The sequence below is a fragment of the Schistocerca piceifrons genome, chromosome 7 (genome assembly GCF_021461385.2).
Source record: "Schistocerca piceifrons isolate TAMUIC-IGC-003096 chromosome 7, iqSchPice1.1, whole genome shotgun sequence".
In the NCBI taxonomy this organism is placed as follows: Eukaryota; Metazoa; Arthropoda; class Insecta; order Orthoptera; family Acrididae; genus Schistocerca; species Schistocerca piceifrons.
Genome location: NC_060144.1, coordinates 459181938 through 459205589, shown reverse-complemented (window position 1 = coordinate 459205589; position 23652 = coordinate 459181938).

Here is a 23652-nt window from a genome sequence, read left to right as displayed (position 1 = left end):
TACCACTGAAGTCTTTACTTACTATGTTCCTGTAAACTGACGGTTTACGTGTCAGATTTCACAGCATTTCCTTTGAGATCTGAACCACCTCGTCAAAGTCCAGTTTGACTAATCTGTGGGATAAGATTATCTTCGTAGTACTTGTTTCAGCCTTCAAAGAGGTTACAGCTATGTTATATCACTATTTTGCTATGAATTTTTGAAATAATTATTTGATTTCATGATACATTACGTCCTGAACGACGTGGTCGTAGTCCAGTTATACGTGGCACGAATAGATTCCATGGTGTTTCTTTTGCTTATTAAAAAGATATTACAGGCTAGAATGAGATTTTCACTCTGCAGCGGAGTGTGCGCTGATATGAAACTTCCTGGCAGATTAAAACTGTGTGCCCGACCGAGACTCGAACTCGGGATCTTTGCCTTTCGCGGGCAAGTGCTCTACCAAGGAAGGTAGGAGACGAGGTACTGGCAGAAGTAAAGCTGTGAGTACCGGACGTGAGTCGTGCTTCGGTAGCTCAGTTGGTAGAGCACTTGCCCGCGAAAGGCAAAGATCCCGAGTTCGAGTCTCGGTCGGGCACACAGTTTTAATCTGCCAGGAAGTTTCATATTACAGGCTACTTTTCCTTGCATGTCTGAATATCCAAGTAATTTTAATTTTCCTTTTGAGAGCCCAGGTGTAATTCCACAGTCTGCTGTAATTCTAAGTTCGAATTCATTGCAGGGTTATGTTGAAGTAACGTAGTACTCCTGTGTGCAATACATTTTGTTTCTTATGCTTCCCTACCTCAGCAGTATTGTGGTCATACATCCAAATAGTGTCACGTAATTAATACCTGTAACTATTTGACCTCTGCTTTCCCTTCAAGACATGATGCGCGTGCTTTGAAATTATGTTTAGTATGATTTATCTCCATCTACCATGTATACTTGGGCTTAGAAAGAACATAACAACTCTGTGTAGCAAGATTTTATTTACCTGAACTGGAAAGTAATTTGCTTCGTTTCTGCGACGTACGACTTCTTCCTTTGTTTATACAAACAAAATAATAAGGACCACTTGCAAAATGACTGTCCTTTCATGGTTCTGTATTGTGACTATTATTTCGATATTGAAGCAAATAAAGTTGGCTACATGTTTCATATGAATCACTAGCACGTTGAAGTCATTCACACTGGTCACCTGAAACGGTGATTGATATTAAAACATGAAGCGGTCATATGGCCAACTGATTGTTTATAGAAGCAATTGCATCAGCAAAAACGTTCTACAATAAGTGTGTTCTTTTTCGAAGAACTTGAATGAATATTACCTGTTAGGCGACAAATCTGAAAGGAAAAGGGAGAGAAAAAATTCCTGATTTCGAACAGCCGGTGTTCCTAAAAAAAATGGTTGAAAAAGCTCTGAGCACTGTGGGACTTTGAGGTCATCAGCTCCCTAGAGCTTAGAACTACTTAAACCTAACTAACCTAAGGACATCACACACCGTAGTGGTCACGCGGTTTCAGACGAAAGTGCCTAGAACCGCTCGGCCACAGCGGCCGGGCCAGCGTTACTCAAAGACGTCGAACTATCAGCGACCACCAGCTGGGAAACGTAAATATTTCACCACCATTACTCGACAAAAAAGACAGCAACTTGAACACTCTTAATCGGGTCTGCTAGCGAGCTCAGCAGATAGTCGTTAGAAGTATGCGGAAGTTTGCCTTCCTAATATATGAGAAAGACTATGGAGAACTAAATATCTGAGGTCATTAGTCCCCTAGAACTTAGAACTATTTACACATAACTAACCTAAGGACAGCACACATATCCATGCCCGAGGCAGGATTCGAACCTGCGACCGTAGCAGTCACGCGGTTCCAGACTGAAGTGCCTAGAACTACTCGGCCACAGCGTCCGGGCCGGCGTTACTCAAAGACGTCGAAGTATCAGTGACCACCAGCTGGGAAACGTAAAAATTTCACCACCATTGCTCGACAAAAAAGACAGCAACCTGGACACTCTTGATAGGGTATGCTAGCGAGCTCACCAGAAAGTCGTTAGAAGTGTGAGGACGTCTGCCTTCCTAATATATGAAAACACTAGGAAGGACAAAACATCGCCTAGTAGCTATTTCGACTAAGCAGTAAAAACACTGTAATAAATTTGGGAAGTAAATATAGCGGAACAGAACACCCCTGATGATTCGAGAAGACCAGAACCGATTTGGTTATTACCAGTGACGTAGTAGATCGGTGTCTCTCCTCAGTGACGTAAGTAGTCCACCGCCAGTAGACTACAACATTCGATCAGTAAGATCGACGGCGTTCGTGTCGTTCGCGCTCGATTGTCTGGTTATGGCGTGGTGACATCTTGTGAGTGTTTTAGTGTTTATTTTACACCTGGAGCAATTTGTATGCATGGATAATGAAATCCATCATCCAGTAATGAAGTCAGAACAGCAGCCAACGGTGACGGTTAGTCCAGGTGACTCGTAACATGGCTCAAGTACAGGGCAGAAACGGCTCTAAAACTTCAGTAGAGCGAGAGTCTGATGGTCAGCCGTACCGGCGGGCCAGTTTCAGCGTCCAGCACAACACCCAACATTGCGGTCCACTCGATGAAACAACACGGGGAGTGATTTGGGAAGGATTGAGTACTCCCAGAACGGCGTGTGAGTGAAACGCATACGCGCCGTCTCAAAGTCGGGTTACGGACAGGGCGTGTCTACCACGCCAGCGGGCGGCAAAACGCTGCACCAGGTTGTAATCGACTTCCGCTCCGAGCTGTTGCAGCGTTCGTGGTAGCCTCGAGTTGGATTCAGCTAATTGCTCTCTGGGTTGTGTAGACACCAGACGTCGCATGATACACGACAACGACTTGCTTTCTGAGTAATAAAGGGAATAATCTTGAATATTGTTTTATTGCGTATAACGACGCCACTCAGGCCCCGGTCTGCATGCTGATAAAACAGTAGAGGTTTTCAACCCGGCAGTGAGCCACCCCCACATAACACTGAAATACAAACAGAATTACGAAGATAAGTGTTTTGCATGTTTTGTTGTATTTAATGTAGAGTCCCTATACTTCTCGTGCAAGTTAGGTATGTATGCAAGCTAGGTATGTATGCCTATTGTATTGACTTTTGAGAAGTATACAATGAATACATGTATTCACAGTTGTAAACAGCAACAATCTGATTCAATAACATTACATTTATTTTCTCCTATTCCAGATCAATGCAGGAAATATCTTAGCGGAAATGGTTTCAGCTTAGGAACTACCAATGGACCTCCTGAAATATGCTTAAATTTTTTTCGCCGACGTTGATCAGCGACTTATTTAAAGCAATGAGCTAGGTGGCGGTCGGATATGGAATAAAAGGCTAATCAATGCAAGGGAGCTAATTTGCGGCTTTCCTCATTTCCCCACCTCATTTCACACGTTTCCAGGATTTACACGATTCGAGATACTAACACAGATATTGCTTTCCAGGCCATCCTGTGATATTACGGCAGAAATAATTTCGACATCAATTTGTGCCCGTCAAATATTCTGAATATCGCGATGCAAACAGTATCAGTCTACCTACCCCTTGCTCTGGATTTAATTCATTATTGGACTGTAGTCGAAGCTCCGACGACCACCATTACGAAGGAAATATAAGCACGAGAATCATCCAATTAATAAGACCGTGGAAAAATTTGAATTAAATAACACCTGCGTTACTCTTCAATCAAGGAATAATCTGAAACAAAACGTGAACCTAATAAATTATGATTCAGCACAATTTGCCCCCAGATGAATAAACCACCAAACCAGAGTGATGGTGGACATATCGAGGAATTAAACGGAAAGGCGTATAATGATTAATATGAGGCTCAATATCGAGTAATTAGCTGTAGAAAAATTACCGTAGTGAAACGCGACAGGTTCTCACACTAGTACTATGTGCGGTGATGCATAATGAACTTATTAGTGAGCGTAATGAGTCTGGGCTTAGTGTAAATTTTTGCGAGAAAAGGAGTCTGTATAGCTTAATATACTTATTTATTTGATCAACCTGTATATATTTTCGCAAATACATTAACGAAAAGACTCTAAGCCAATAAAAATACCAACACGAAGGAATTACCCGAAAGGGACGGAATTCAGTAGACGTGAGGTACATACAACGGCAAATAAAAGACTGTGCATTCAGAAAAATTATACGATATATTCGTGAGAAAAGCTTCTATGGCTTAGGTTCACCACTCCTGTTGTCGGGCTATATGTCGGGCGACAGTCAGGTTGGTACAACCGCCACTGCTCGGATCTCTGCAGACTTGTCTTCGATGATCATCGGTGCTCAGTTCGACGCAGGGCTCATCGATGAAGACACTTCTACTCAATAGATTCCTATACCTGAATATTGCTCATCAGTGTGGGATCCGTACCAGGTCGGGTTGACAGAGAGGGTAGAGAATATCCAAAGAAGAGCGGCGTGTTTCGTCACAGGGTTATTTGGTAAGCGTGATAGCGTTAAGGAGGTGTTTGGCAAACTCAAGTGGCAGACTCTGCAAGAGAGGCGCTCTGCATCGCGGTGTAGCATGGCGTCCAGGTTTCGAGAAGGTGCGTTTCTGGATGAGGTATCGAATATATTGCTTCCCACTACTTATACCTCCCGAGGAGATCACTGATATAAAATTACAGAGATTCGAGCGCGCACGGAGGTTTTCCGGCAGTCGCTCTTCCCGCGAACCATACGCGACTGGAACAGAAAAGGGAGGTAATGACAATGGCACGTGAAGTGCCTTCCGCCACACACCGTTGGTTGGCTTGCGGAGTATAAATGTAAATGTAGAATAAGAACCAGATGTGGACCAACACGTTTTGACTTTCTGAAGTCGAGAATCTCTTGAATGTATCATCCAAATTTTCTGAAAATGTAATCACTTGTTTGTCTGTACAAGTTCATCATATTTACCGATTTCCGTTCTATTCGGATCATTCCTTCCTCTTTTTTGCCGTAGTGTGTGATTTACTTAATAACATACTTAATTATCTCTTCCTAATGATTTTCTACTTTCACATTCAAACGTGCAAACAAAATGTATACACTGTTCAATTCCAATGCAACCACAAATGATGGCATCGGACTATCTAGATAGCGAATTGTAATTAACTCCCCAACTGAGAGCATCAAAATTGTAAACGGTGATTTCAGCGCAAAGACGGCGATGAAATGACCGTTTAGAAATATCATTGGAAACTATCCCGCTCGCAAGCGGAATAATAAAATGGCCGAAGAGTTATTGACGTGTAAAATGCATTTGATCTTTCTTTACATATACATGTTTCAAAAAACATTCACGGAGTATAAAACTTCTCTCCACAATGAGATCTTAGCAAATTTCAGTTGGATCACGACGCACTGTCGACATGGACTGTTAGGGAAATTAAAAATGTAGAAGTGAAGTAAGAAGCCAACCAAGACTCAGATGACTTCTTCAGAAGAGTAAAGGTTAGACTCCTTCGCGTAAATAAGTAAAAACTTTCTCCGAATACCACTGTAAAATCTACCCTGAAAAGCAGTGGCAAAGTAAAGCAAATTCTCGAGAGGAGTTACAAGAAAGAAAAACGGAGACCTGGCAGGATAAATGGAATAATAGCGAACACACAAGAATATATTTAGTCCATGTACGAACCGGGCGTAAACTTTCGTAGGGAACTGAAAACTATGATAAAGCACTGTTAATAAAACTCTTTTGGTCTGTTGACCGGATTGTCAGTATATAAAATTGTCAGTTCAGCATAAAGCCCCGAGGAAGGCAGCTTGCAATAGTGGCCGACACGTCGGACAATTTTACATATTGACAAAGAGGTCAACGGCCCAGAAGAATTTTATTGACAGTGATAACGGGCGCGAAGGCCTACGCTTACATTTACGATAAGGCAGTCGACCAAGAGCAATGGCGTATAAAACAAAATACACACACTCAACGAAGCATAAACTCTCGTAGTACAAGGAAGTGGGTCATCAGACTGTAGCCAAGTCCCGTAAAACCGGAAGAATCGAAGTCATAGAAGATATCAGACCATCGAAGAGAACTGGAAAGGAAGACTAGTAAGAACCTTTACACGACATTCAGGCAGCATGTAAAAGTCTGTCAACAACAAAGCTTGTACTTCATGGCGATGATGGGATACTGGCAGTAAAAAATAAGCTAAACAGTGAGATCCGACACGAGTACTCCGAGAAGCATATTAACTGCCAAGAACCCAGGGAAAAGTGGCCAAGAAAGGTCACGGAGTTATTGTTAAATTCAAGAGAGTGTCATGGAATGAAAAATCAACAACAACTGGGAATGACTCGATCACAGTGTAAACGCTGAGAAGTGGAGAAGAAATCACCATTAATGTCCTAGGTCAGTAGGTGGAAAAATTCAGGGAAATGGAAATAATTCATAGTGAATTGAAACACACATTGATTACCGTCAGTGCAAAAGGGGAGATTGAAATAATATTCACAATTACCGTGGCATCTCAGAGAAACCAGTGTCCATACTTGCTACAGGTATGAGCCATTCTTCCAGCACACATGAAAGCCACTGAAACCAGCTAACAATTCACGAAGGCAGATCCAAATAAACATATAAAGATGTTAAGCCAGCAGGAATAGCTCAGGAAGACTTAGTCTGCACGACATCAAACCGATGTGGGCATGTTCATACTGAGTGCAAGTGTGGATGTGAGCTGTTGCCTTGACACTGTCTATATTCACGAACTGCACACGCTGATTCATTTTCGTTTATTTTACTGACCGAAGGAATTATGTGGAAGCACGTTTTAGTAAGGCACACCTGCAAGTGAAGTAATAACGTATTACTAATGTTTTTATTTCTGTCGCTTTAAAAGATTCTTGTGGAATAGTTCTGATGATTGAGGCTCCTTCCCTCCAATCACGCCTGCTTTAGTAGTTTTTAGTTGTGAATAGTGGTTGAGCGTATGTTTAAACACTGATCTCAGCGCCGACGATTTGATACCAATCATGGATAAAACCAAAATATAACGAAAGGATTACACTGTACTACTATGAAGGCGGCAAGCAATTTGACTTAAAGTGTACTGCGTGATTGCAAATGCAGTTCCATTTCATCGTAACCTCACAAAGGATTTAAACGTCCCGCCATACACGTTCTTCACAGCAGTTATTGCTCCGCGACACAGCGACTCGCGTTAGACAAGCGGATACTCGATTAATGAGTTCACGAGGGAAAAACTCGATACTACGCTCTATCTCAAGTGCCCCACACGTTTAGCGACTGAGAGGACTGACATGTTCACTCTCTCGTGCATATCATACGGCCACGTCACGCCCCTTCAGTCAGCAAATGAGTTTGTTTGTAGGAAGACAGGTATATACATGAACAGTGTAATGTCTCGATCTTCCCATAGCGTCAGCATGGAGTCTACTGTTGCTGCTTTCCTTTACGTGGTAGCAAAGTGAGGCACCCCGACAGCGGTACGTCCAACGACAATGCCTGACATAGGAGTAGTACCATGTCGTCTTTTCAGAGGAGTGCACTATGATGAGAAAGCATTTGTGGGGTCTCCGAGGAGAATGAACGTTGCCATATCGCATTCATCAATTCGGGGACAACATCTGGAACAGTGTTATAGGCTACCACTGAGTACACAATGCGATTACTTTTAGACAGTTCTTGCTTGTAATCTGTACTGAACGAGTTAGATTACTGACGTATTACGAACAGTGTTGGTACCCCATATTTCAGTTCCTCATGAAGTTAATTTTCATCAATATGACGGAAGACCATGTGTTACTCGGGTACTCCTGGCATACCTCGGAACGGGCGATGCTCGAATGTTACCGTGGCAGCACATTAATCAAATCTCTCACCCAACCTGTCATCGGTACGCATGCGACGGCATGCCCTACCAATGTGTTCCAAAATGCCGCGCATAGCAACTGAAATTTTCCGGGCCTCTTAATTCAGGTTCTGTTAGAGATAGAAAGGTAGAGTCAAGTGTTTTGGATACCCTTTGGGGTAGGGATCATTTGTATTTCCAGAAAAAGGATCGTCCTACGTTAACTGTCCAGCAGTACTGGCTCAAAGTTTGAATATTACACAGTTTCCCCGGCTTAAACAAATCGAGAAAATCATTTAGTTGCGTTTGCGTTACATGTGGTATACGGTGCGCCTTAACCCCGTAAGTGGGCATGACGAATGTACCCGTCGACGCTCTGCTTACTCATAGTGGGTTGGACGGACATATCCGTCCGCTGCGTTCTGTGGCTAGTAGCTAGTGAGAATGACGAGTTATCGGCCTGCTGTTGAGACTGTGATATCAGTAACTCCGTTCATTATAAAGCAGCTCTCTCAGGTAGCGTTTTCTGGGCAAGTTACAACATTTTCCACTCAAGCACGCGTCGATATTATGCGTCATGTGACGAGGCCTCTAATGTGCGACTTGTTTCTATTTGCCGCTGCGTTAGTGAATGATCTTTTGCAATGGCGAAAAGAAGTCGTTTATCAGATTCGGAGAAAGAGCAGCTGCTTTTAGAAAGCGACGATAATTTCACTGATGGTTCTGAAAGTTTTCAAGATACAGATGCTGAGGCTAGAAACATCTGACGACGAGACACTTCTGCAACATGTGGTACCTAGAGCATTTGTGCGTGCTAGTTCAATTCGTAATAAATATTTTTTCAGTGGCAGTAGTGGTATAGTTTTGCCTCTAAGACAGTATGATGTGAAGAGCTGTTTTATTTGTTTTGTGGATGATGCATTGTGCAAAGTAATAGCTGAACAGACGAACTTACGTACAACAGCTCATAGCTTCTCATCTCAACTTTGCACCACCTCCAGGATTCACAGTTGGCAGGATACTACTAGCGATAAGAAAAAAAACACTTATTGGAATGCTGATACTTCAAGGAATTCTTCACAGACCACAACATAAGATGTGCTTCTGAAAGGGAAAAGTCAGTTGACACAACTTTCTTTAGGAAAATGAAGAATGAAAAGCGGTTTCATCTCTTATTGAATGCTGATACTTCAAGGAATTCTTCACGGACCAGAAGATTTGCTTCTAAAGAGAAAAATCGGTTGACACACCTTTCTTGAGGAAAATGAAGAGTGAAAGGCGGTTTCATCTCTTATTGAAATTCTTAGACTTTGCTGACAGTACCTCGAATGACTCACTGGGTACTATCAGTAGAAAATTATTCAAAATTCACCCGATTATGGAGCATCTGTGGCGCAAATCCAGATCAGCATATATGCCAGAAAGGAATCTCACCGATCATGAATCGTTTTTGCTTTGGAAAGGACGGCTTGGATGGAGGTAGTATATTCCATCAAAGAGCAGAAAATTCCGCATTAAATTTTACCACCTCTGTGAAAAAGGCTTCTGTAGATATGGAACTTTGCTTGCAGTGGAATGGACACTAATTATGACTGGGTGTTGCGTGATGTCCTTAGGTTACTTATGTTTAAGTAGTTCTAAGTTCTAGGGGACTGATGACAATAGATGTTAAGTCCCATAGTGCTCAGAGCCATTTCAACCATTTTTAACCACTAATTATGGTAGCCACTATCAAGAAGAAACAATAATCTTTTCAATTTAATCCACTTGGGGAAGGTGACTATTTATCTTGAGAGCTGGTTCACCAGGCCAGGTCTGGTAAAAAAAATAACCAGCAATTGCACCGCCGTTATCGGCACAATGCGGCAGGACATGTAGGGGTTCCCTGACTTCGTAAGAAAAGGAAAAACTGAAGAAAGCAGAAAACATAATAGAGAACAGAGGCAAACAGATAGTAATGAAATGGAAGGAAAAAAGAGACGTTGTTTCGGCCAGCAGTTTCCATGACGATACGTTTTTAAATGTTAACTCGGAGAATGAAACCGTTCAAAAGCTACATGTCGTTGATTACAACAAGAACATGGAAGGCGTGGATAGGTACGATTCTCAGTCGCACACCTGCCAGATGTCGAGGCGGAGGCTGAATAAATATCAACAGGAGCTTTTCCGCCACTTGTTGCACATTGCATGCTGGTGACAAAGTAGAATCAGCTTTCTGATTAGTCTTGGCGAACAGTTGGCCATCAGCAGGACACCTACATCGAACACTGAACGCAACACGCCTTACAGCCAGGAATTTTCCAGACCTTCTGCAGCCCACAGTAGAAAAAAGACTAACAAGAAGGTATGTGGAAAGCACGAAAAAGATCTTTGCAAAGAGTCTTCATGCTGTTGAGCAGAATGCGAAGTTTCATTGTGTACAGCACCTTGTTTTAAAGTGTGTCACGCTGAAAACAACTTGTAATATTTCGGAAATAAATTTTTGTTAACTTCTGCAATATACACTCCTGGAAATGGAAAAAAGAACACATTGACACCGGTGTGTCAGACCCACCATACTTGCTCCGGACACTGCGAGAGGGCTGTGCAAGCAATGATCACACGCACGGCACAGCGGACACACCAGGAACCGCGGTGTTGGCCGTCGAATGGCGCTAGCTGCGCAGCATTTGTGCACCGCCGCCGTCAGTGTCAGCCAGTTTGCCGTGGCATACGGAGCTCCATCGCAGTCTTTAACACTGGTAGCATGCCGCGACAGCGTGGACGTGAACCGTATGTGCAGTTGACGGACTTTGAGCGAGGGCGTATAGTGGGCAAGCGGGAGGCCGGGTGGACGTACCGCCGAATTGCTCAACACGTGGGGCGTGAGGTCTCCACAGCACATCCATGTTGTCGCCAGTGGTCGGCGGAAGGTGCACGTGCCCGTCGACCTGGGACCGGACCGCAGCGACGCACGGATGCACGCCAAGACCGTAGGATCCTACGCAGTGCCGTAGGGGACCGCACCGCCACTTCCCAGCAAATTAGGGACACTGTTGCTCCTGGGGTATCGGCGAGGACCATTCGCAACCGTCTCCATGAAGCTGGGCTACGGTCCCGCACACCGTTAGGCCGTCTTCCGCTCACGCCCCAACATCGTGCAGCCCGCCTCCAGTAGTGTCGCGACAGGCGTGAATGGAGGGACGAATGGAGACGTGTCGTCTTCAGCGATGAGAGTCGCTTCTGCCTTGGTGCCAATGATGGTCGTATGCGTGTTTGGCGCCGTGCAGGTGAGCGCCACAATCAGGACTGCATACGACCGAGGCACACAGGGCCAACACCCGGCATCATGGTGTGGGGAGCGATCTCCTACACTGTCCGTACACCACTGGTGATCGTCGAGGGGACACTGATTAGTGCACGGTACATCCAAATCGTCATCGAACCCATCGTGCTACCATTCCTAGACCGGCAAGGGAACTTGCTGTTCCAACAGGACAATGCACGTCCGCATGTATCCCGTGCCACCCAACGTGCTCTAGAAGGTGTAAGTCAACTACCCTGGCCAGCAAGATCTCCGGATCTGTCCCCCATTGAGCATGTTTGGGACTGGATGAAGTGTCGTCTCACGCGGTCTGCACGTCCAGCACGAACGCTGGTCCAACTGAGGCGCCAGGTGGAAATGGCATGGCAAGCCGTTCCACAGGACTACATCCAGCATATCTACGATCGTCTCCATGGGAGAATAGCAGCCTGCATTGCTGCGAAAGGTGGATATACACTGTACTAGTGCCGACATTGTGCATGCTCTGTTGCCTGTGTCTATGTGCCTGTGGTTCTGTCAGTGTGATCATGTGATGTATCTGAGCCCAGGAATGTGTCAATAAAGTTTCCCCTTCCTGAGACAATGAATTCACGGTGTTCTTATTTCAATTTCCAGGAGTGTATTTTATTCATTCCCACCAACTAACAACTTATGTTCAAAAACTGAAACACAAAAGAAATCTTTTATGTGTCAGAAAATTACACAGCACGACCGCGCCAAGGAGAGCTGGCTCAAATTACCCACTGAGGAGGAGGCGAGTGCACACGAAGTACCCATTTAACTAGTTAAGGGGCTTTTGGAGGCACTATTTAGTTCACGGGCGTTTCCGGAGTAAACACGAAAACACGTTTTTCACCATTGTTTTGCGAGCAGCGGCGGATAACCGCAGCAGCCTTCAATGGGGCACCGTGTCAAATGCTTTCCCAAAATCTAGAAATACGGAAAGTACATGTTGCCCTTCGTCCATAGTTCTCAGTATATCATGTGAGAAAAGGGTGTGCTGAGTTTCGAATGAGCAATGCTTTCTAAAACAATGCTGATTCCTTCTTAGTTCTTGTACATACACTGAAGTCCAAATTTAAAGCAACAAACCGCTATTTCCGCGTCACGTGTCTAATTTGCGATATAATCATAAAAACTGTCCGCAGATGTCATTACGATCGTGTTCTGCGTGGAAGATGGCATTCCGGTCAACGGACAACCATGCCAGTAATGACGTGAAACTATCAGTCGTGGCAGTGTATGCCGGGTAGTCCCACGACCAGAATCACTGTGTAAACAGTCACAGACGGTGCAGTGTGGCACAAAGAAGTCGCTTACAGACTCTCTGCTGTGGAGGGCCAAAGGAAGAATGGAAGCAGGAGAGTAGCAAACTGATGTTGCCCTATGGCTTCATGTGAATCGCTGTGTTTGTTGCTTTAGTACTGCGCTGCAACTGGCATCTGACCTCGTAGCTTTCCCTGGACCTGTCATATCCAGGCAAACGGTGTACAGAAGGCTTCAGCGAGTATTATTTATTGCTGTAAACCTGCTCCCTGTTTACTGCTGGCGTGACTTCAGAGAGCGGAACGTGGAGAGTGGAGCAGTCAACATGCAGCTTAAATGGTCGAACGGTGGGGCAATGTTTTTTTCACAAATGAATTTTATTTGCTGTGGAGAGTGAATATCGACGGATTTGCATCGGGAACGCACGTGGAACACTATAACCCAGCACATTTTGGAGAGAGACCAATATCGAAGGGAATCATTAATGGTGTGAGCAGGGATTATGATGGCCACTCGTAAACCTCTTCATCAAATTGTACAGGTGAATCATGAAGATTTAACTGCTGTGGGGTAGCGTGAAGAGATCTTGGGATCACATGCGCGGTTGTGGCGAAATGCTGTGTGTACAGACTTCTTCTTCATGGACGACAATGCTCAACCTCATAGAGCACAGGCTGTAGATATTTTTAATTTTTTTGGAAACGACAGGTAATGCAGGCATGGCGCGGCCTGCTCGCTATCCTGATTTGAATCCCATCTGGGACACACTAGGTAGACGGGTTGCATGACGTCAGCATCCACCTACCTTTCTCCAAGATTTGTGAGCAGCCATCGGGCCACATCACTTTGCCTTACAATCCAGTATCTGATTTCGGAATCTCTGCTTGATCATGATGTAGTCTACCGCTATCTTCCCGTGTATCCCAGCCTTTCCAAAGTATACCTTCTTCTCTTGTAATCCCTTAACAATCTATACGCTATTAGTAGCTGAAATTTACTGCAGAACTCAATTAATATTTCTCCTCTCTCATTCCTAGTACGAAACTCCACATTCTCCCGTAGCTATTTCTGTCTCAATTCCCCTACAAACGCATTTCAATTCCCCAAGTCTGTTAGATTATTATCTCCCTTTACTTACTGAATTACACATTTCATATCCTCAGATACTTTCTCTGTCTCTTCGTCTTCTGCTAGCTATCGAGGAACGTTCACCTGAACTACTGTTTTCGGTGTTGGTTCTGTCGATTCTGATGAGAACAACCATATCACTCAACTATTCACAGTACTTCACTCCCTGCCCTGTCATCTTGTTCATAACGAATCGCACTCACGCTATACCATTACGTGATGCTGTTTATATTAACTGCATTCATTCGAGCACAAATCATTGTCATCATATCATTTCACTTCACTAGCCCCCACTATATCTGGAATGGACCTTACTATTTTCCTTCTCAGCTTTTCCATCTTCCCGAGCACGTTAAAACTTCTGAAATACCACATCCCGGATAATGGAACGTTATCCTCTTTCGTCGGTTATTCAATCTTTTTCTCGCCCCCCCCCCCCCCCACCCTTTGAAAGTCTCCTGTAAAAGATGAGAATGGGGAACTGATTCGGAATCTTTTATCAATGGAGATGTCATCATGAGACTTGGTCAGTTAAAGGGCGTATTTCCTGTGGATGTATAAATTCTGTCTTTAACGCGGTGGTTTCCATTGCCTTCTGCGTCCTCATGCCGTTGATCATAGCTGAAGCTTCCTCCTTTAGGGGAAGCTTCCCACCCCAATGGCGACAGAGTGCCCTGAAACTCTGTCCGCTCCTCAGTCCTCCTTGACAACGCTGATAGCAGAATGAAGACTTCTTATTCCAGAGGTCTTCGGCAGCCATTGCTACAGGCATTTATCAATAAATTCTTTCTTAACGTTTCCAAAAATCTTTATCCGTTATCGACGGCTTTTGAATACCAGAACGGAGCCGCGTTCCCAAGACGACTATACATAGCAAACCTCCTGAAATTTTTACGATCTCTTCCTATGACCCCGATCTCGAGCAACCTTTAAAAGTTAATGATGTAACTATCCTTTTCCCAGATACACAGGTTCTAATTTTCCCTATTTATACATGTAAAATCCGCTGTGAGTCGAAAACATGTTTTATAAAGTGACGTAGCACGGAAAAATATTTTTTAAAGTGCCTATGTTATCATCAGAATGGTTCTGGGAAACCCATGCTATAATACGGAAGCACATGGATTTTTTTGCGCAAGTAATATCTTGTCTTAGCTGTAAAGTTAGTTTTGCGATATTTGCGTTTCACGTAAGTAGAGTATCAAAATTTTACTGCCCCATGAAGGTCGTTTCATATGAGTGATATCCCATACTGTAGGAGGGAAAGGATGGTAAGGAGAAAAGATGCTCCCATCGGAGCACAAAAAAAGGTGAATATGCTCGTATTTTAAAAGCTCTTACTGAAAGATGCGGATCCAGTTGCCTCATTCTGCCTTTCTCAGCACCTCTATAAAAATTCTGCTTTGCGAACATGCTTTTTTTTATGCTGACAGAGTAGGTGACAGTGGCAGTGGGATAGACACGGAAAAGTAATGTAAATGCCGTGTGACTAGGGTCTCGCGTCGGGTAGACCGTTCGCTGGGTGAAAGTCTTCTGATTTGACGCCACTTCGGCGACTTTGCGAGTCGTTGGGGATGAAATGTTGATGATAAGGACAACACAACACCCAGTCTCTGGACGGAGAAAATCTGAAACACAGCCGGGAACCGAACCCCGGCCCTTAGGATTGACATTCTGTCGTGTTGACCACTCAGCTACCAGGGGTGGACACGGAAAAGTAATAATTACTGGAAGATAGTTGACAGTGCCTGTGGTATAGAAGATGCGCAGTGTGGTCGTAAAGGCTTGGGAGCCTTGTCACGGTTCGCGCGGCCTCCCTCTGCCGGAGGCTCGAGTCCTCCCTCGAGCATGGATGTTTGTTGTCCTTAGTGTAAGCTAGTGTAAGTTAGTTTAAGTAGTGTGTAAGTCTAGGGTTGATGACCTCAGCAGTTTGGTCACACAGAAAGTTATCACAAATTTCAAAAAAATTGTGGTATAGAAAGAGCGAGGGAAGCAATGGCAGTGTGACTGAAAGAGAGGGACACAGCGGCGGTGGAACATAGTTGCCAGTGACAGGACAGTTCAATGCAAAATCTTAAGCAAGCTCACAAGTGAGAGAGGAATATAGAGGAGGAGGACATGGAGACAGCTGAGAGTCCGTGATAATTAGATACAGAGCAGTGACAGCGAGGAACAGAGAGACAATGACAGTGAGAAGAGACAGCACCAGCGGGAGGAAATGAATGACACAGTAGCAGTAAGAGAGACCAAGAGGGAGACATTCACAGTGGGAGCAGACAGGAGTAGCAGAACAGAACGAAACAGACTGTGGCTGTGAGGTAGGAGATAATGACAGACAGACACAAGGAGTTAATGACCATGAGTTGGGTTGAATGAGTGAGATTAAGCAATAGAGAGTGGATGGAACCTGAGCCACTTGTGGACTAGTGTGTGTCAGCGAGTTGCAATTAGAGGATACTGTAAGAGCGAGAGGTGAACTACATGTTAATACGAGCGCGAATATGTTGGCATGTCAAAATTTTTGGGAACGTTTCTGAAGATGCTGAAGAAAGTAGAGTGAGGCTGCTGGTATCCTACATTTCAGTAAGAGTCTTTTAGATTGGTGCATAATCGCAGTTTTTGTGCTCCGATAAGAGCATTTTTCCAATGGTCAGGACATGGGTTGGTGGGAGACTGGCACTGTGATCAATGATCTCTGGCATATGGTTAGGGATCTGAGGAATGAAGTATCTGTCGTCCTAGCCTAGTTCATCTCGTTTCCTAGATGGGTTAGTGCGATTGTTGCTGCTCTGTGCACTAAATTTAATTCGCTATCGCCTACGAATTTAATGAAGTATATTTTCTTTTGCTACGAACAGCAACTAAAATTTCATCATTTTATATCCTTCCTTTTTCTCTATTACTAATCTTTCATTCCCCGGCGCCTTAGGTGGACGGGAATCGGGAGGGGGGGGGGGGGAGAGTGAGGAGGGGAGTGTGTTGGAGGATTCAACAACCCCCTCTTCAACCACCTGAACATGTCTCTAACGTAGATGGTGAAACAAAAACAAAACAAAGAAACGTAAGAAATACGAACTAAACTTATTTTAGAATCCGAAGTTAATCAGAGAATGTAAGTAATATAATGCTGTCTTGATGAACTGTTTAAAGATGGTGATAAAATGTGGGTCGACAGTACAGTTAAAACCATTTGAGAAACACTTGAAATTCACAAAACTCTTGAAAAATAACACTTGAAGAAGAAACACTGAACATAAAACTGACCATAAATAACGGAGCACTAAACACTTTTACTGAAACTGGAGAAGGACCAGCCCTGGGACGTTAGATTGTAGGGGAATGAGATGAGGGTTACAGAGGGAGAATGGAGAATTGTGGTGATGAAGAATGAGGACTGGTAAGAAGTAAGTGATGAGATAGGGCTGGTTGTGGGGAATAGGAAGGAAGGGGTAGATGGTACTAGGATCTATAAATGTGAGAGAAAAAGGGCGACACAGAGCTCATTGGCGTCAGGAGGGAGAGGGGGGACAATAGGACTGTTGGATATATTTACAAAAGTTCTCAGTTATTCAGGGGTGTTCACTGTGTGCAAGGGGAGATGGGAGGTTATGGGTTGGTGAAGGATTCTTGTGGGGGGAAGCAAGTGGAAGTGGAAAGGGTCTTGAGAGACTAGTAGAACTTAAGAGGGGCAGAGATCCATGCAACATTTGCACAGCAGACGAAGGAGTTGATCAGGGACTTGCATGTGTTAAGAGTAATGGAATGGTGTAGTTATCACGTTCGGTCGGTCAGTGATTGTAGTAGTTTTAGTCTTCTGTGCGCCTCCTGTTGGATAATTAGTACGTGAGGATTTCACATTAGCTGTCGGTCGAAGGTTAACCTAAGGTATTTTAGTGTGTAGTTGGATGGGACGGCCATTGCTAACACTAGGAGGTAAAGTGATTGAAGTGGGTCGGGATGGTTTGGATTTCTGGAACGTAGAACAGAGGGCGAGGAAAGCAGTGTCGTCAGCATACTGAAGAAGGTGGGCGGGATGAGGTGGTTCGGGCATATCGGCAATGTATAAGAGATAAGCGAGAGACGAGAGAACGGAATCTTGGGGCACTCCGATTATCCAATGTGGTATTGTAAAATTAATGACCAGCGGTGTACATTCTTAATTTGAATCCGTAGACGAAAGCTATTTCTAACCCTGTGTTAACATTCTGAATGAACCGTATTTATGACACCTCTTTATCAGCGATGCGGAGAACAGCAAGTGTGGGCCCAGTGTAGGACGGAATTAGCAAATTTGGGGTTCCCTTTAAGAGGTGCAGCAGGTGCGGCGTGGTGAGGCGTAAAATGGATGGTGGCTGGCGCCGCCTGGCGGGTACATTAATTCGCCAGCCTCGCCGCCCTGGACAGCGCCACACCAGCCCTGCACACGGATAGCAGCCCCCGGGCGGAACATCCATCGGCCGCCGCTCACCCTGGTGCAGCGGAGCGCGTCACAAAGGCCGCTGCTTTTAATTACTCGTCGCGTCGCTGGCCGAAGCCCGTGGCGCAAGGGTACTCGTGCAAAAAACTACAAGGCTCCAATCAAGTGGCGCCGGACAGTGTGCTCAACGTACACTCTTATCGCAGCGGCTACGTCAGTCCTCGTATATGGGGCTGAAATCAGTTTTTGCCAACGCAATACATCAAAGAACAGTCATAATTCATCATCATTAGACATTTGACATGCGGTGTTGGGCAGTGCTGGATAAGACGGTCTCCACATTTATCGATGCTCCTCGGCCTTCACATTTAGGTATCTAAGATGCTAAGTCATTTTCCCTCCCTACCCTCGTTAGGTCGTTACCTTGGTCCATCGGAAATCGTCAGAGACTTTTCTCTATTTCCCATCCACTTGCTTGGTGACACGTCTCGGCAACTGGGATTTCGTTTTCGTTACTGTCGTCATTGCGTCATCCATTCGTGTTTCCCACAACCGTGTAACTCTTTTTGTGCTATCCTAGAAACTGCGAAATGTCCATTGCTCGCTGAGAAACTCTGAGTATCTGTATGGTTTTCGCATTACAAGTCTGTTTACGTACTTAGCGTACGACAACACAAACTGAACTGCAACTAAGATACATGAAACACACAAGTCTCCAAAATGAAAAGAACTACAACTCTAAATCTACAAATTAATATCCAGATTTTCAGTCCACTCAAGGGCTGCTCAGGCCACTTCCAAGACATCTTGAAGGTCCCCAGGTTAATCGTGTGTACCACAGCTAGTTACAATGTGATTGATGGTCTGATAATTACTGCCATAGCCATATTTGAAAGGTGAAGCCTTTTCCCATCAATGGAGGCTTTCTGCAAAGATGCAGTGGCCTAAACGAATCCAAGGTAGCACAATTTCTCAACTTCGTCTACTTCGTGATCACCAATTTTGACGTTAACGTTATCCTTAGTTTCGTTTCTGCTACTTCCCATTACTTTTCTATTTTTTCGATTTACTGTCAGTCCATATTCTGCACTCACTAGTGACTTGGCCATTCAATTCAACAGATCTCGTAAATCTTTGACGGCGGTCAGCAGTATCAGCGAACCCTATCACTGATATTCTTACTAGATGAATTTAATCCCATTCCTGAAACCTTCTTTTATACATGTCATTGTTACTTCAATGAATAAATTGAGGAGTAATGGCGAAAAACTGGATCCCCATCTTACACTCGTTTTGATCCGAGCACTTCGTTCCTGGTTTTCAGTCTTATTGTTCCCTCTTGGTTCTTACATATACTGTGCATCACCCGTCTTTCAGGGCAGCTTACTCCTAAATTTCTCTAAAATTCGAACATCTTACTCCAAATAGCACCGTCGAACATTTTTACAAATCTCATGTGCGTTCCTCGACTTTTCTTCAGTCTTGCTTGCATTATCAATCGCAAACTCAGAGTTGACTCTCTGGTGCCTTCACGTTCCCTAACGCCAACTTGATCTCCTTCTAACAGATGCTCAATTTGGTTTTATATTCTTCTGTATATCATTCTTGCCAGTGGCTTGGGTGCTAATGCTGTTAATCTATCTATGGAACTGTGTAGATCATTTCTGTCTGAAAATCTGATGGTATATCGTCAGTCTCACAGATTCTACACACCAACTTGAACAGTCGTTTGGTTGTCATTGCCCCAATATATTACAAGTTGACATGAAATTTTATCCATCCTTTCCGCTTTATTTGATCCGTAGTCTACCATAGTTCTTTTAAGTTGTGTATTTAATACTGGATCCCCTATCTCTTCCTCATCAATGCCTCTTGCTTCTTCTGTCAAGTCATTAGACAACTCCTCTCTGTCATTGAGGCCTTCAATGTACTCTCTCTACCTGACTGCTCTCTTCTTTACATATAATTATGGAATTCCCATTCCATTCTAAATGGTACCCCCTTGCTTTCAGTTTTCTTACTTTTCTGTGTGCTGGACAGGTCTTCCCAACAATCGTATCTTCTTCTGTTTCTTTAAATTTTTTCTGAAGCCTTTTCGCCTTATCTTCCGTGCACACTAAATTCATTTCATTCATAAATGATTTATATTGCTGTATTCCTATCTTATTCGGAACATTTTCGTACTTCCGTCTTTCGACGATCATTTCAGGTATTACTTCTGTTACCCATTGTGTTTTCGCAATTAACTTCCTTCTACCTGAGGCTGATTGTCCCATATCTGTGATTGCCCTTTCCAGAGATGTACAGTTCCCCTCATCTAAACCGCCTACTGCAACACTCCATATCACAGTGTCCACATCCTTTGCGATCTTCGAAAGCTTCTCATCATTTCTCAGTACTGCAGTATACCACACTGATACTTCCGTATGATTCCCCTTACTTTTATCCACTCTTCATTGTTATTAAATTGTGACCTCAGTCCATTTCTGTTCCTGGATACACCTTACAATCCAATACCTAATTTACAGAGATTAGACACTGGATTATAAGTTGCACGCAGGATGTGGGCTCATGTCATAATTCAATAATGACGAGGAGTGAACTGAAGTTTAGGAGAATCGTATGGAATCATCAATGTGGAAGATTGCGGTATACTGTAGTACCGTGGAATGATGTCTGATAATGATGTAATACAGGTGGAATTTTGAAGTGTCTCCTGGTCTTTGCAGAGTACACCTCCAACAGCTGAGATTCTTGAACAGAGTATTCGCTTTTACCGTCTGAAGTTTACTGGAAATTCATTTATTCTTTCTCCTCTCTGCCTAGCCCTTCACTTTGTTACTTCCTCTACATCAGCTTACCAGTCCCCCATAAATATTACTCACCTCCCCTTACATACTGAATTACCTGTCAATATCCTCCCATGCTTTCTCCGTTCTTCATCTACTGTTTGCGACGACTGCATGTGTACTTCAACTATCGTTGTCGGCGTTGGTTTGTTGTCGAATCTCATGACCATTGCTCTGTGACTTAACCGTTCACAGTAGGTCCGTCTTTGCCTTAATCTCCTCCTAATAACTAATTCTAGTCCCGTTTTACTATTTATGTCAACTTTCGGTATTGCCCTATATTCGTCTGACCGGATATCATCTTTTATCCATATAAAACTGTCCCTGTCTATATTGTTATGATCGGGTCGAGTTGTTATCAGCATTTCTAGCGGAGAGCGATGGTGAGTGATCCTGTAGGGCGCCGGAGCGCAGATGAAACTACATTCCACTGAAAATCATTTATTGGCGAGGGTCTTAGAATCACTACTCTTTTTCGCGGCGCTGCCCGGCAGCGACCGTGCTGGGTCCGCGCTGCTTGAGAGCGAAAGGAGGCACTTCAATTGTCCTGTCAGGAACTTACTGAGCACAGGCCCTGCGTTGCGACCCCCTCGCAGGGGGATGGTGCGGTCGTGTTTGCCCGCAGCCTGGAGTAGCCGTGGACGTCCGTCAGAGACTCAGTGGTCTCGGAGGGTGAAGCTGCCCTTAGGTCTGGCCCCATAAACCTGTTTGCTCCTCTTGTCACTTGTTGAGATGGCGTATGGGCGGAAGATCCAGCAGCCGCACAAAAGGCAGGCGAGCATACAGCCAGTAAGGAGGCGCTTTCACTGCCCCAGTAGCAGCGACACAAGTTGACAACTTGAAGAGGGGTAGATCAGTTCTCCTCAGTCTGTCACCGTTGTGATTGGCTGGAATGCGACTTGCTGATCGAAAGTCCACCCCACGATCGTACGATTGTGGATTTTGTGGAGTGGACCCCCAGTTGGTGTTAGCTTATAGATAGTTGTTCAGCTCACCAAAAGATTCTGCAACTTAATAGAGCCGGTCCCTCCATCGCTATGGAATGGCCTAGTGCTGAGAATGAGTTTAAAGAAAGCAGAGGTTTGATAGTGAGTGATGACGTGATCCCCAAAAATGTTGACGTAATTTGCTCTCGTTTTCTTAGCCTGTAGCGCTCTCGGTTGCTCCAGCGTTTAACTTCAGGGTTTCAGAACATTCCTCCATGCATCTTTGTTCCGCACTGTTGTCGAAGTTCTGAATCAGTTATTCGTGGCTTATCTCTGGCATAGGCTGATGAAATGAAAGGGCTCATTGCTTGCTTGTACTTCGGGGCCACCCTGTTGACATTCTGCTGAGACACTGTTGCATAGTAGCCGGTGGAAACATCCTCTACTTACTTACTATTATAGTATGTAACATTATCTAGACTGAGCCTTTCCATGTACCTTTCCTGATATTCTAGCTTTCCTACCGAACCGTGCGAGTGTGCATGTCGACGGTCACGACGATCGCATATCCTTGTTTAGATAATTCTGTCTTCTCCGGTCGTCTGATAGAGGGCATGACCGGAGAAGACGATTTAAGAGGTTCCGCCACCAAGGGGAGGGAAACTGGAGACTGCAGTAACTATGGACCCTCTTTCCTAGTGGCAGCTGGCTGATCGGAACACCGGGAAACGATGTCGCCTGTGGTTGAGGCGGACTTAGCTTAGGGTTGGTGTTAATATTCAGGTGGTACTGGTAATATGCAGTGGTATCTCAGAAAGAAAGGTAGCCTGGACTTGTTAATGATGGTCAACTTCTCTAACGAATGTCACCAAGAAAACAATACATGGTGAGCAATTTCTATGTTTTATACTCGAGATGTTGTCGAAGGCGGTTAACGAGACGTCAGCACATGCATTGATCAAGCTGGTAGATGCATGCACATCTCCAGGTATCTACGTACTCTTCGTACAGATGCTCAGAAACCCGAGGGACGGTCATTGTGACTGCCAAGCAGTTGAATGATTAATTTACGTTGGGATGGGCAATCGTCCAGTACAAACACTGACAATATTGGATCTTCTCAAGCAACACACACGTCCACTTCTGTAGTCACACAACCAGCATACTGGCTAGTTCATCATTTAGCCAGTCAGAAGGCGCTGCAAGTGCCGCCATTGTGACTTGTCCCCATGGACGTGGGTAAGAGCCAACAGGACAGAATCTTTCTTTGTGCCTGCCAGTCACACAAGGCTAGGCTGTCGCTTCTGCCAGCTGATGGCCATGGACACTGAAAGACAAGCAGGTATGGCTTGAACGTATACTTCTAAATGCAGTTTCACCCCAAGATAAATTACCCAGAAAAAAAATCCACTTTACCCAGTACAAAACTACAATGTTGTACATACAACTAGAATATCTCTAGAAAATTCTATATTTCTTCCTTTTATACAAATTATTTTTGAAGACAGGAGAAATAGGCCATACACAAGTTTTGATAACGCTGAAACACAGTTACATTATGAAAATCCTGTACAACACTATGGTATAGGCTATATTCTCTCTAATTATTCTCTCAGCAGATAAAAAACATCTGTTTATATAAGCTTCATATCTGTTACATCCTGCATCACAGGACTAGAATATTGTATTCGTTTTTGACTCATGACGGAGTGCTAAGAACATGCTCTACCTCTGTAAGCGGAAGCCCCACGCTTTCGAAATCTCTTAAACTAGCCAGATGCCTCATCACCTATGCTAGCAGCACAGAGGTGTGTATCGCTATATAAATTTGGTAGTACAGCTGATTTTACTATGATGCTCATCTATCCCTCTGTGGGTGGCGGAAACTAATTTGATTAAAAGGATCTCGC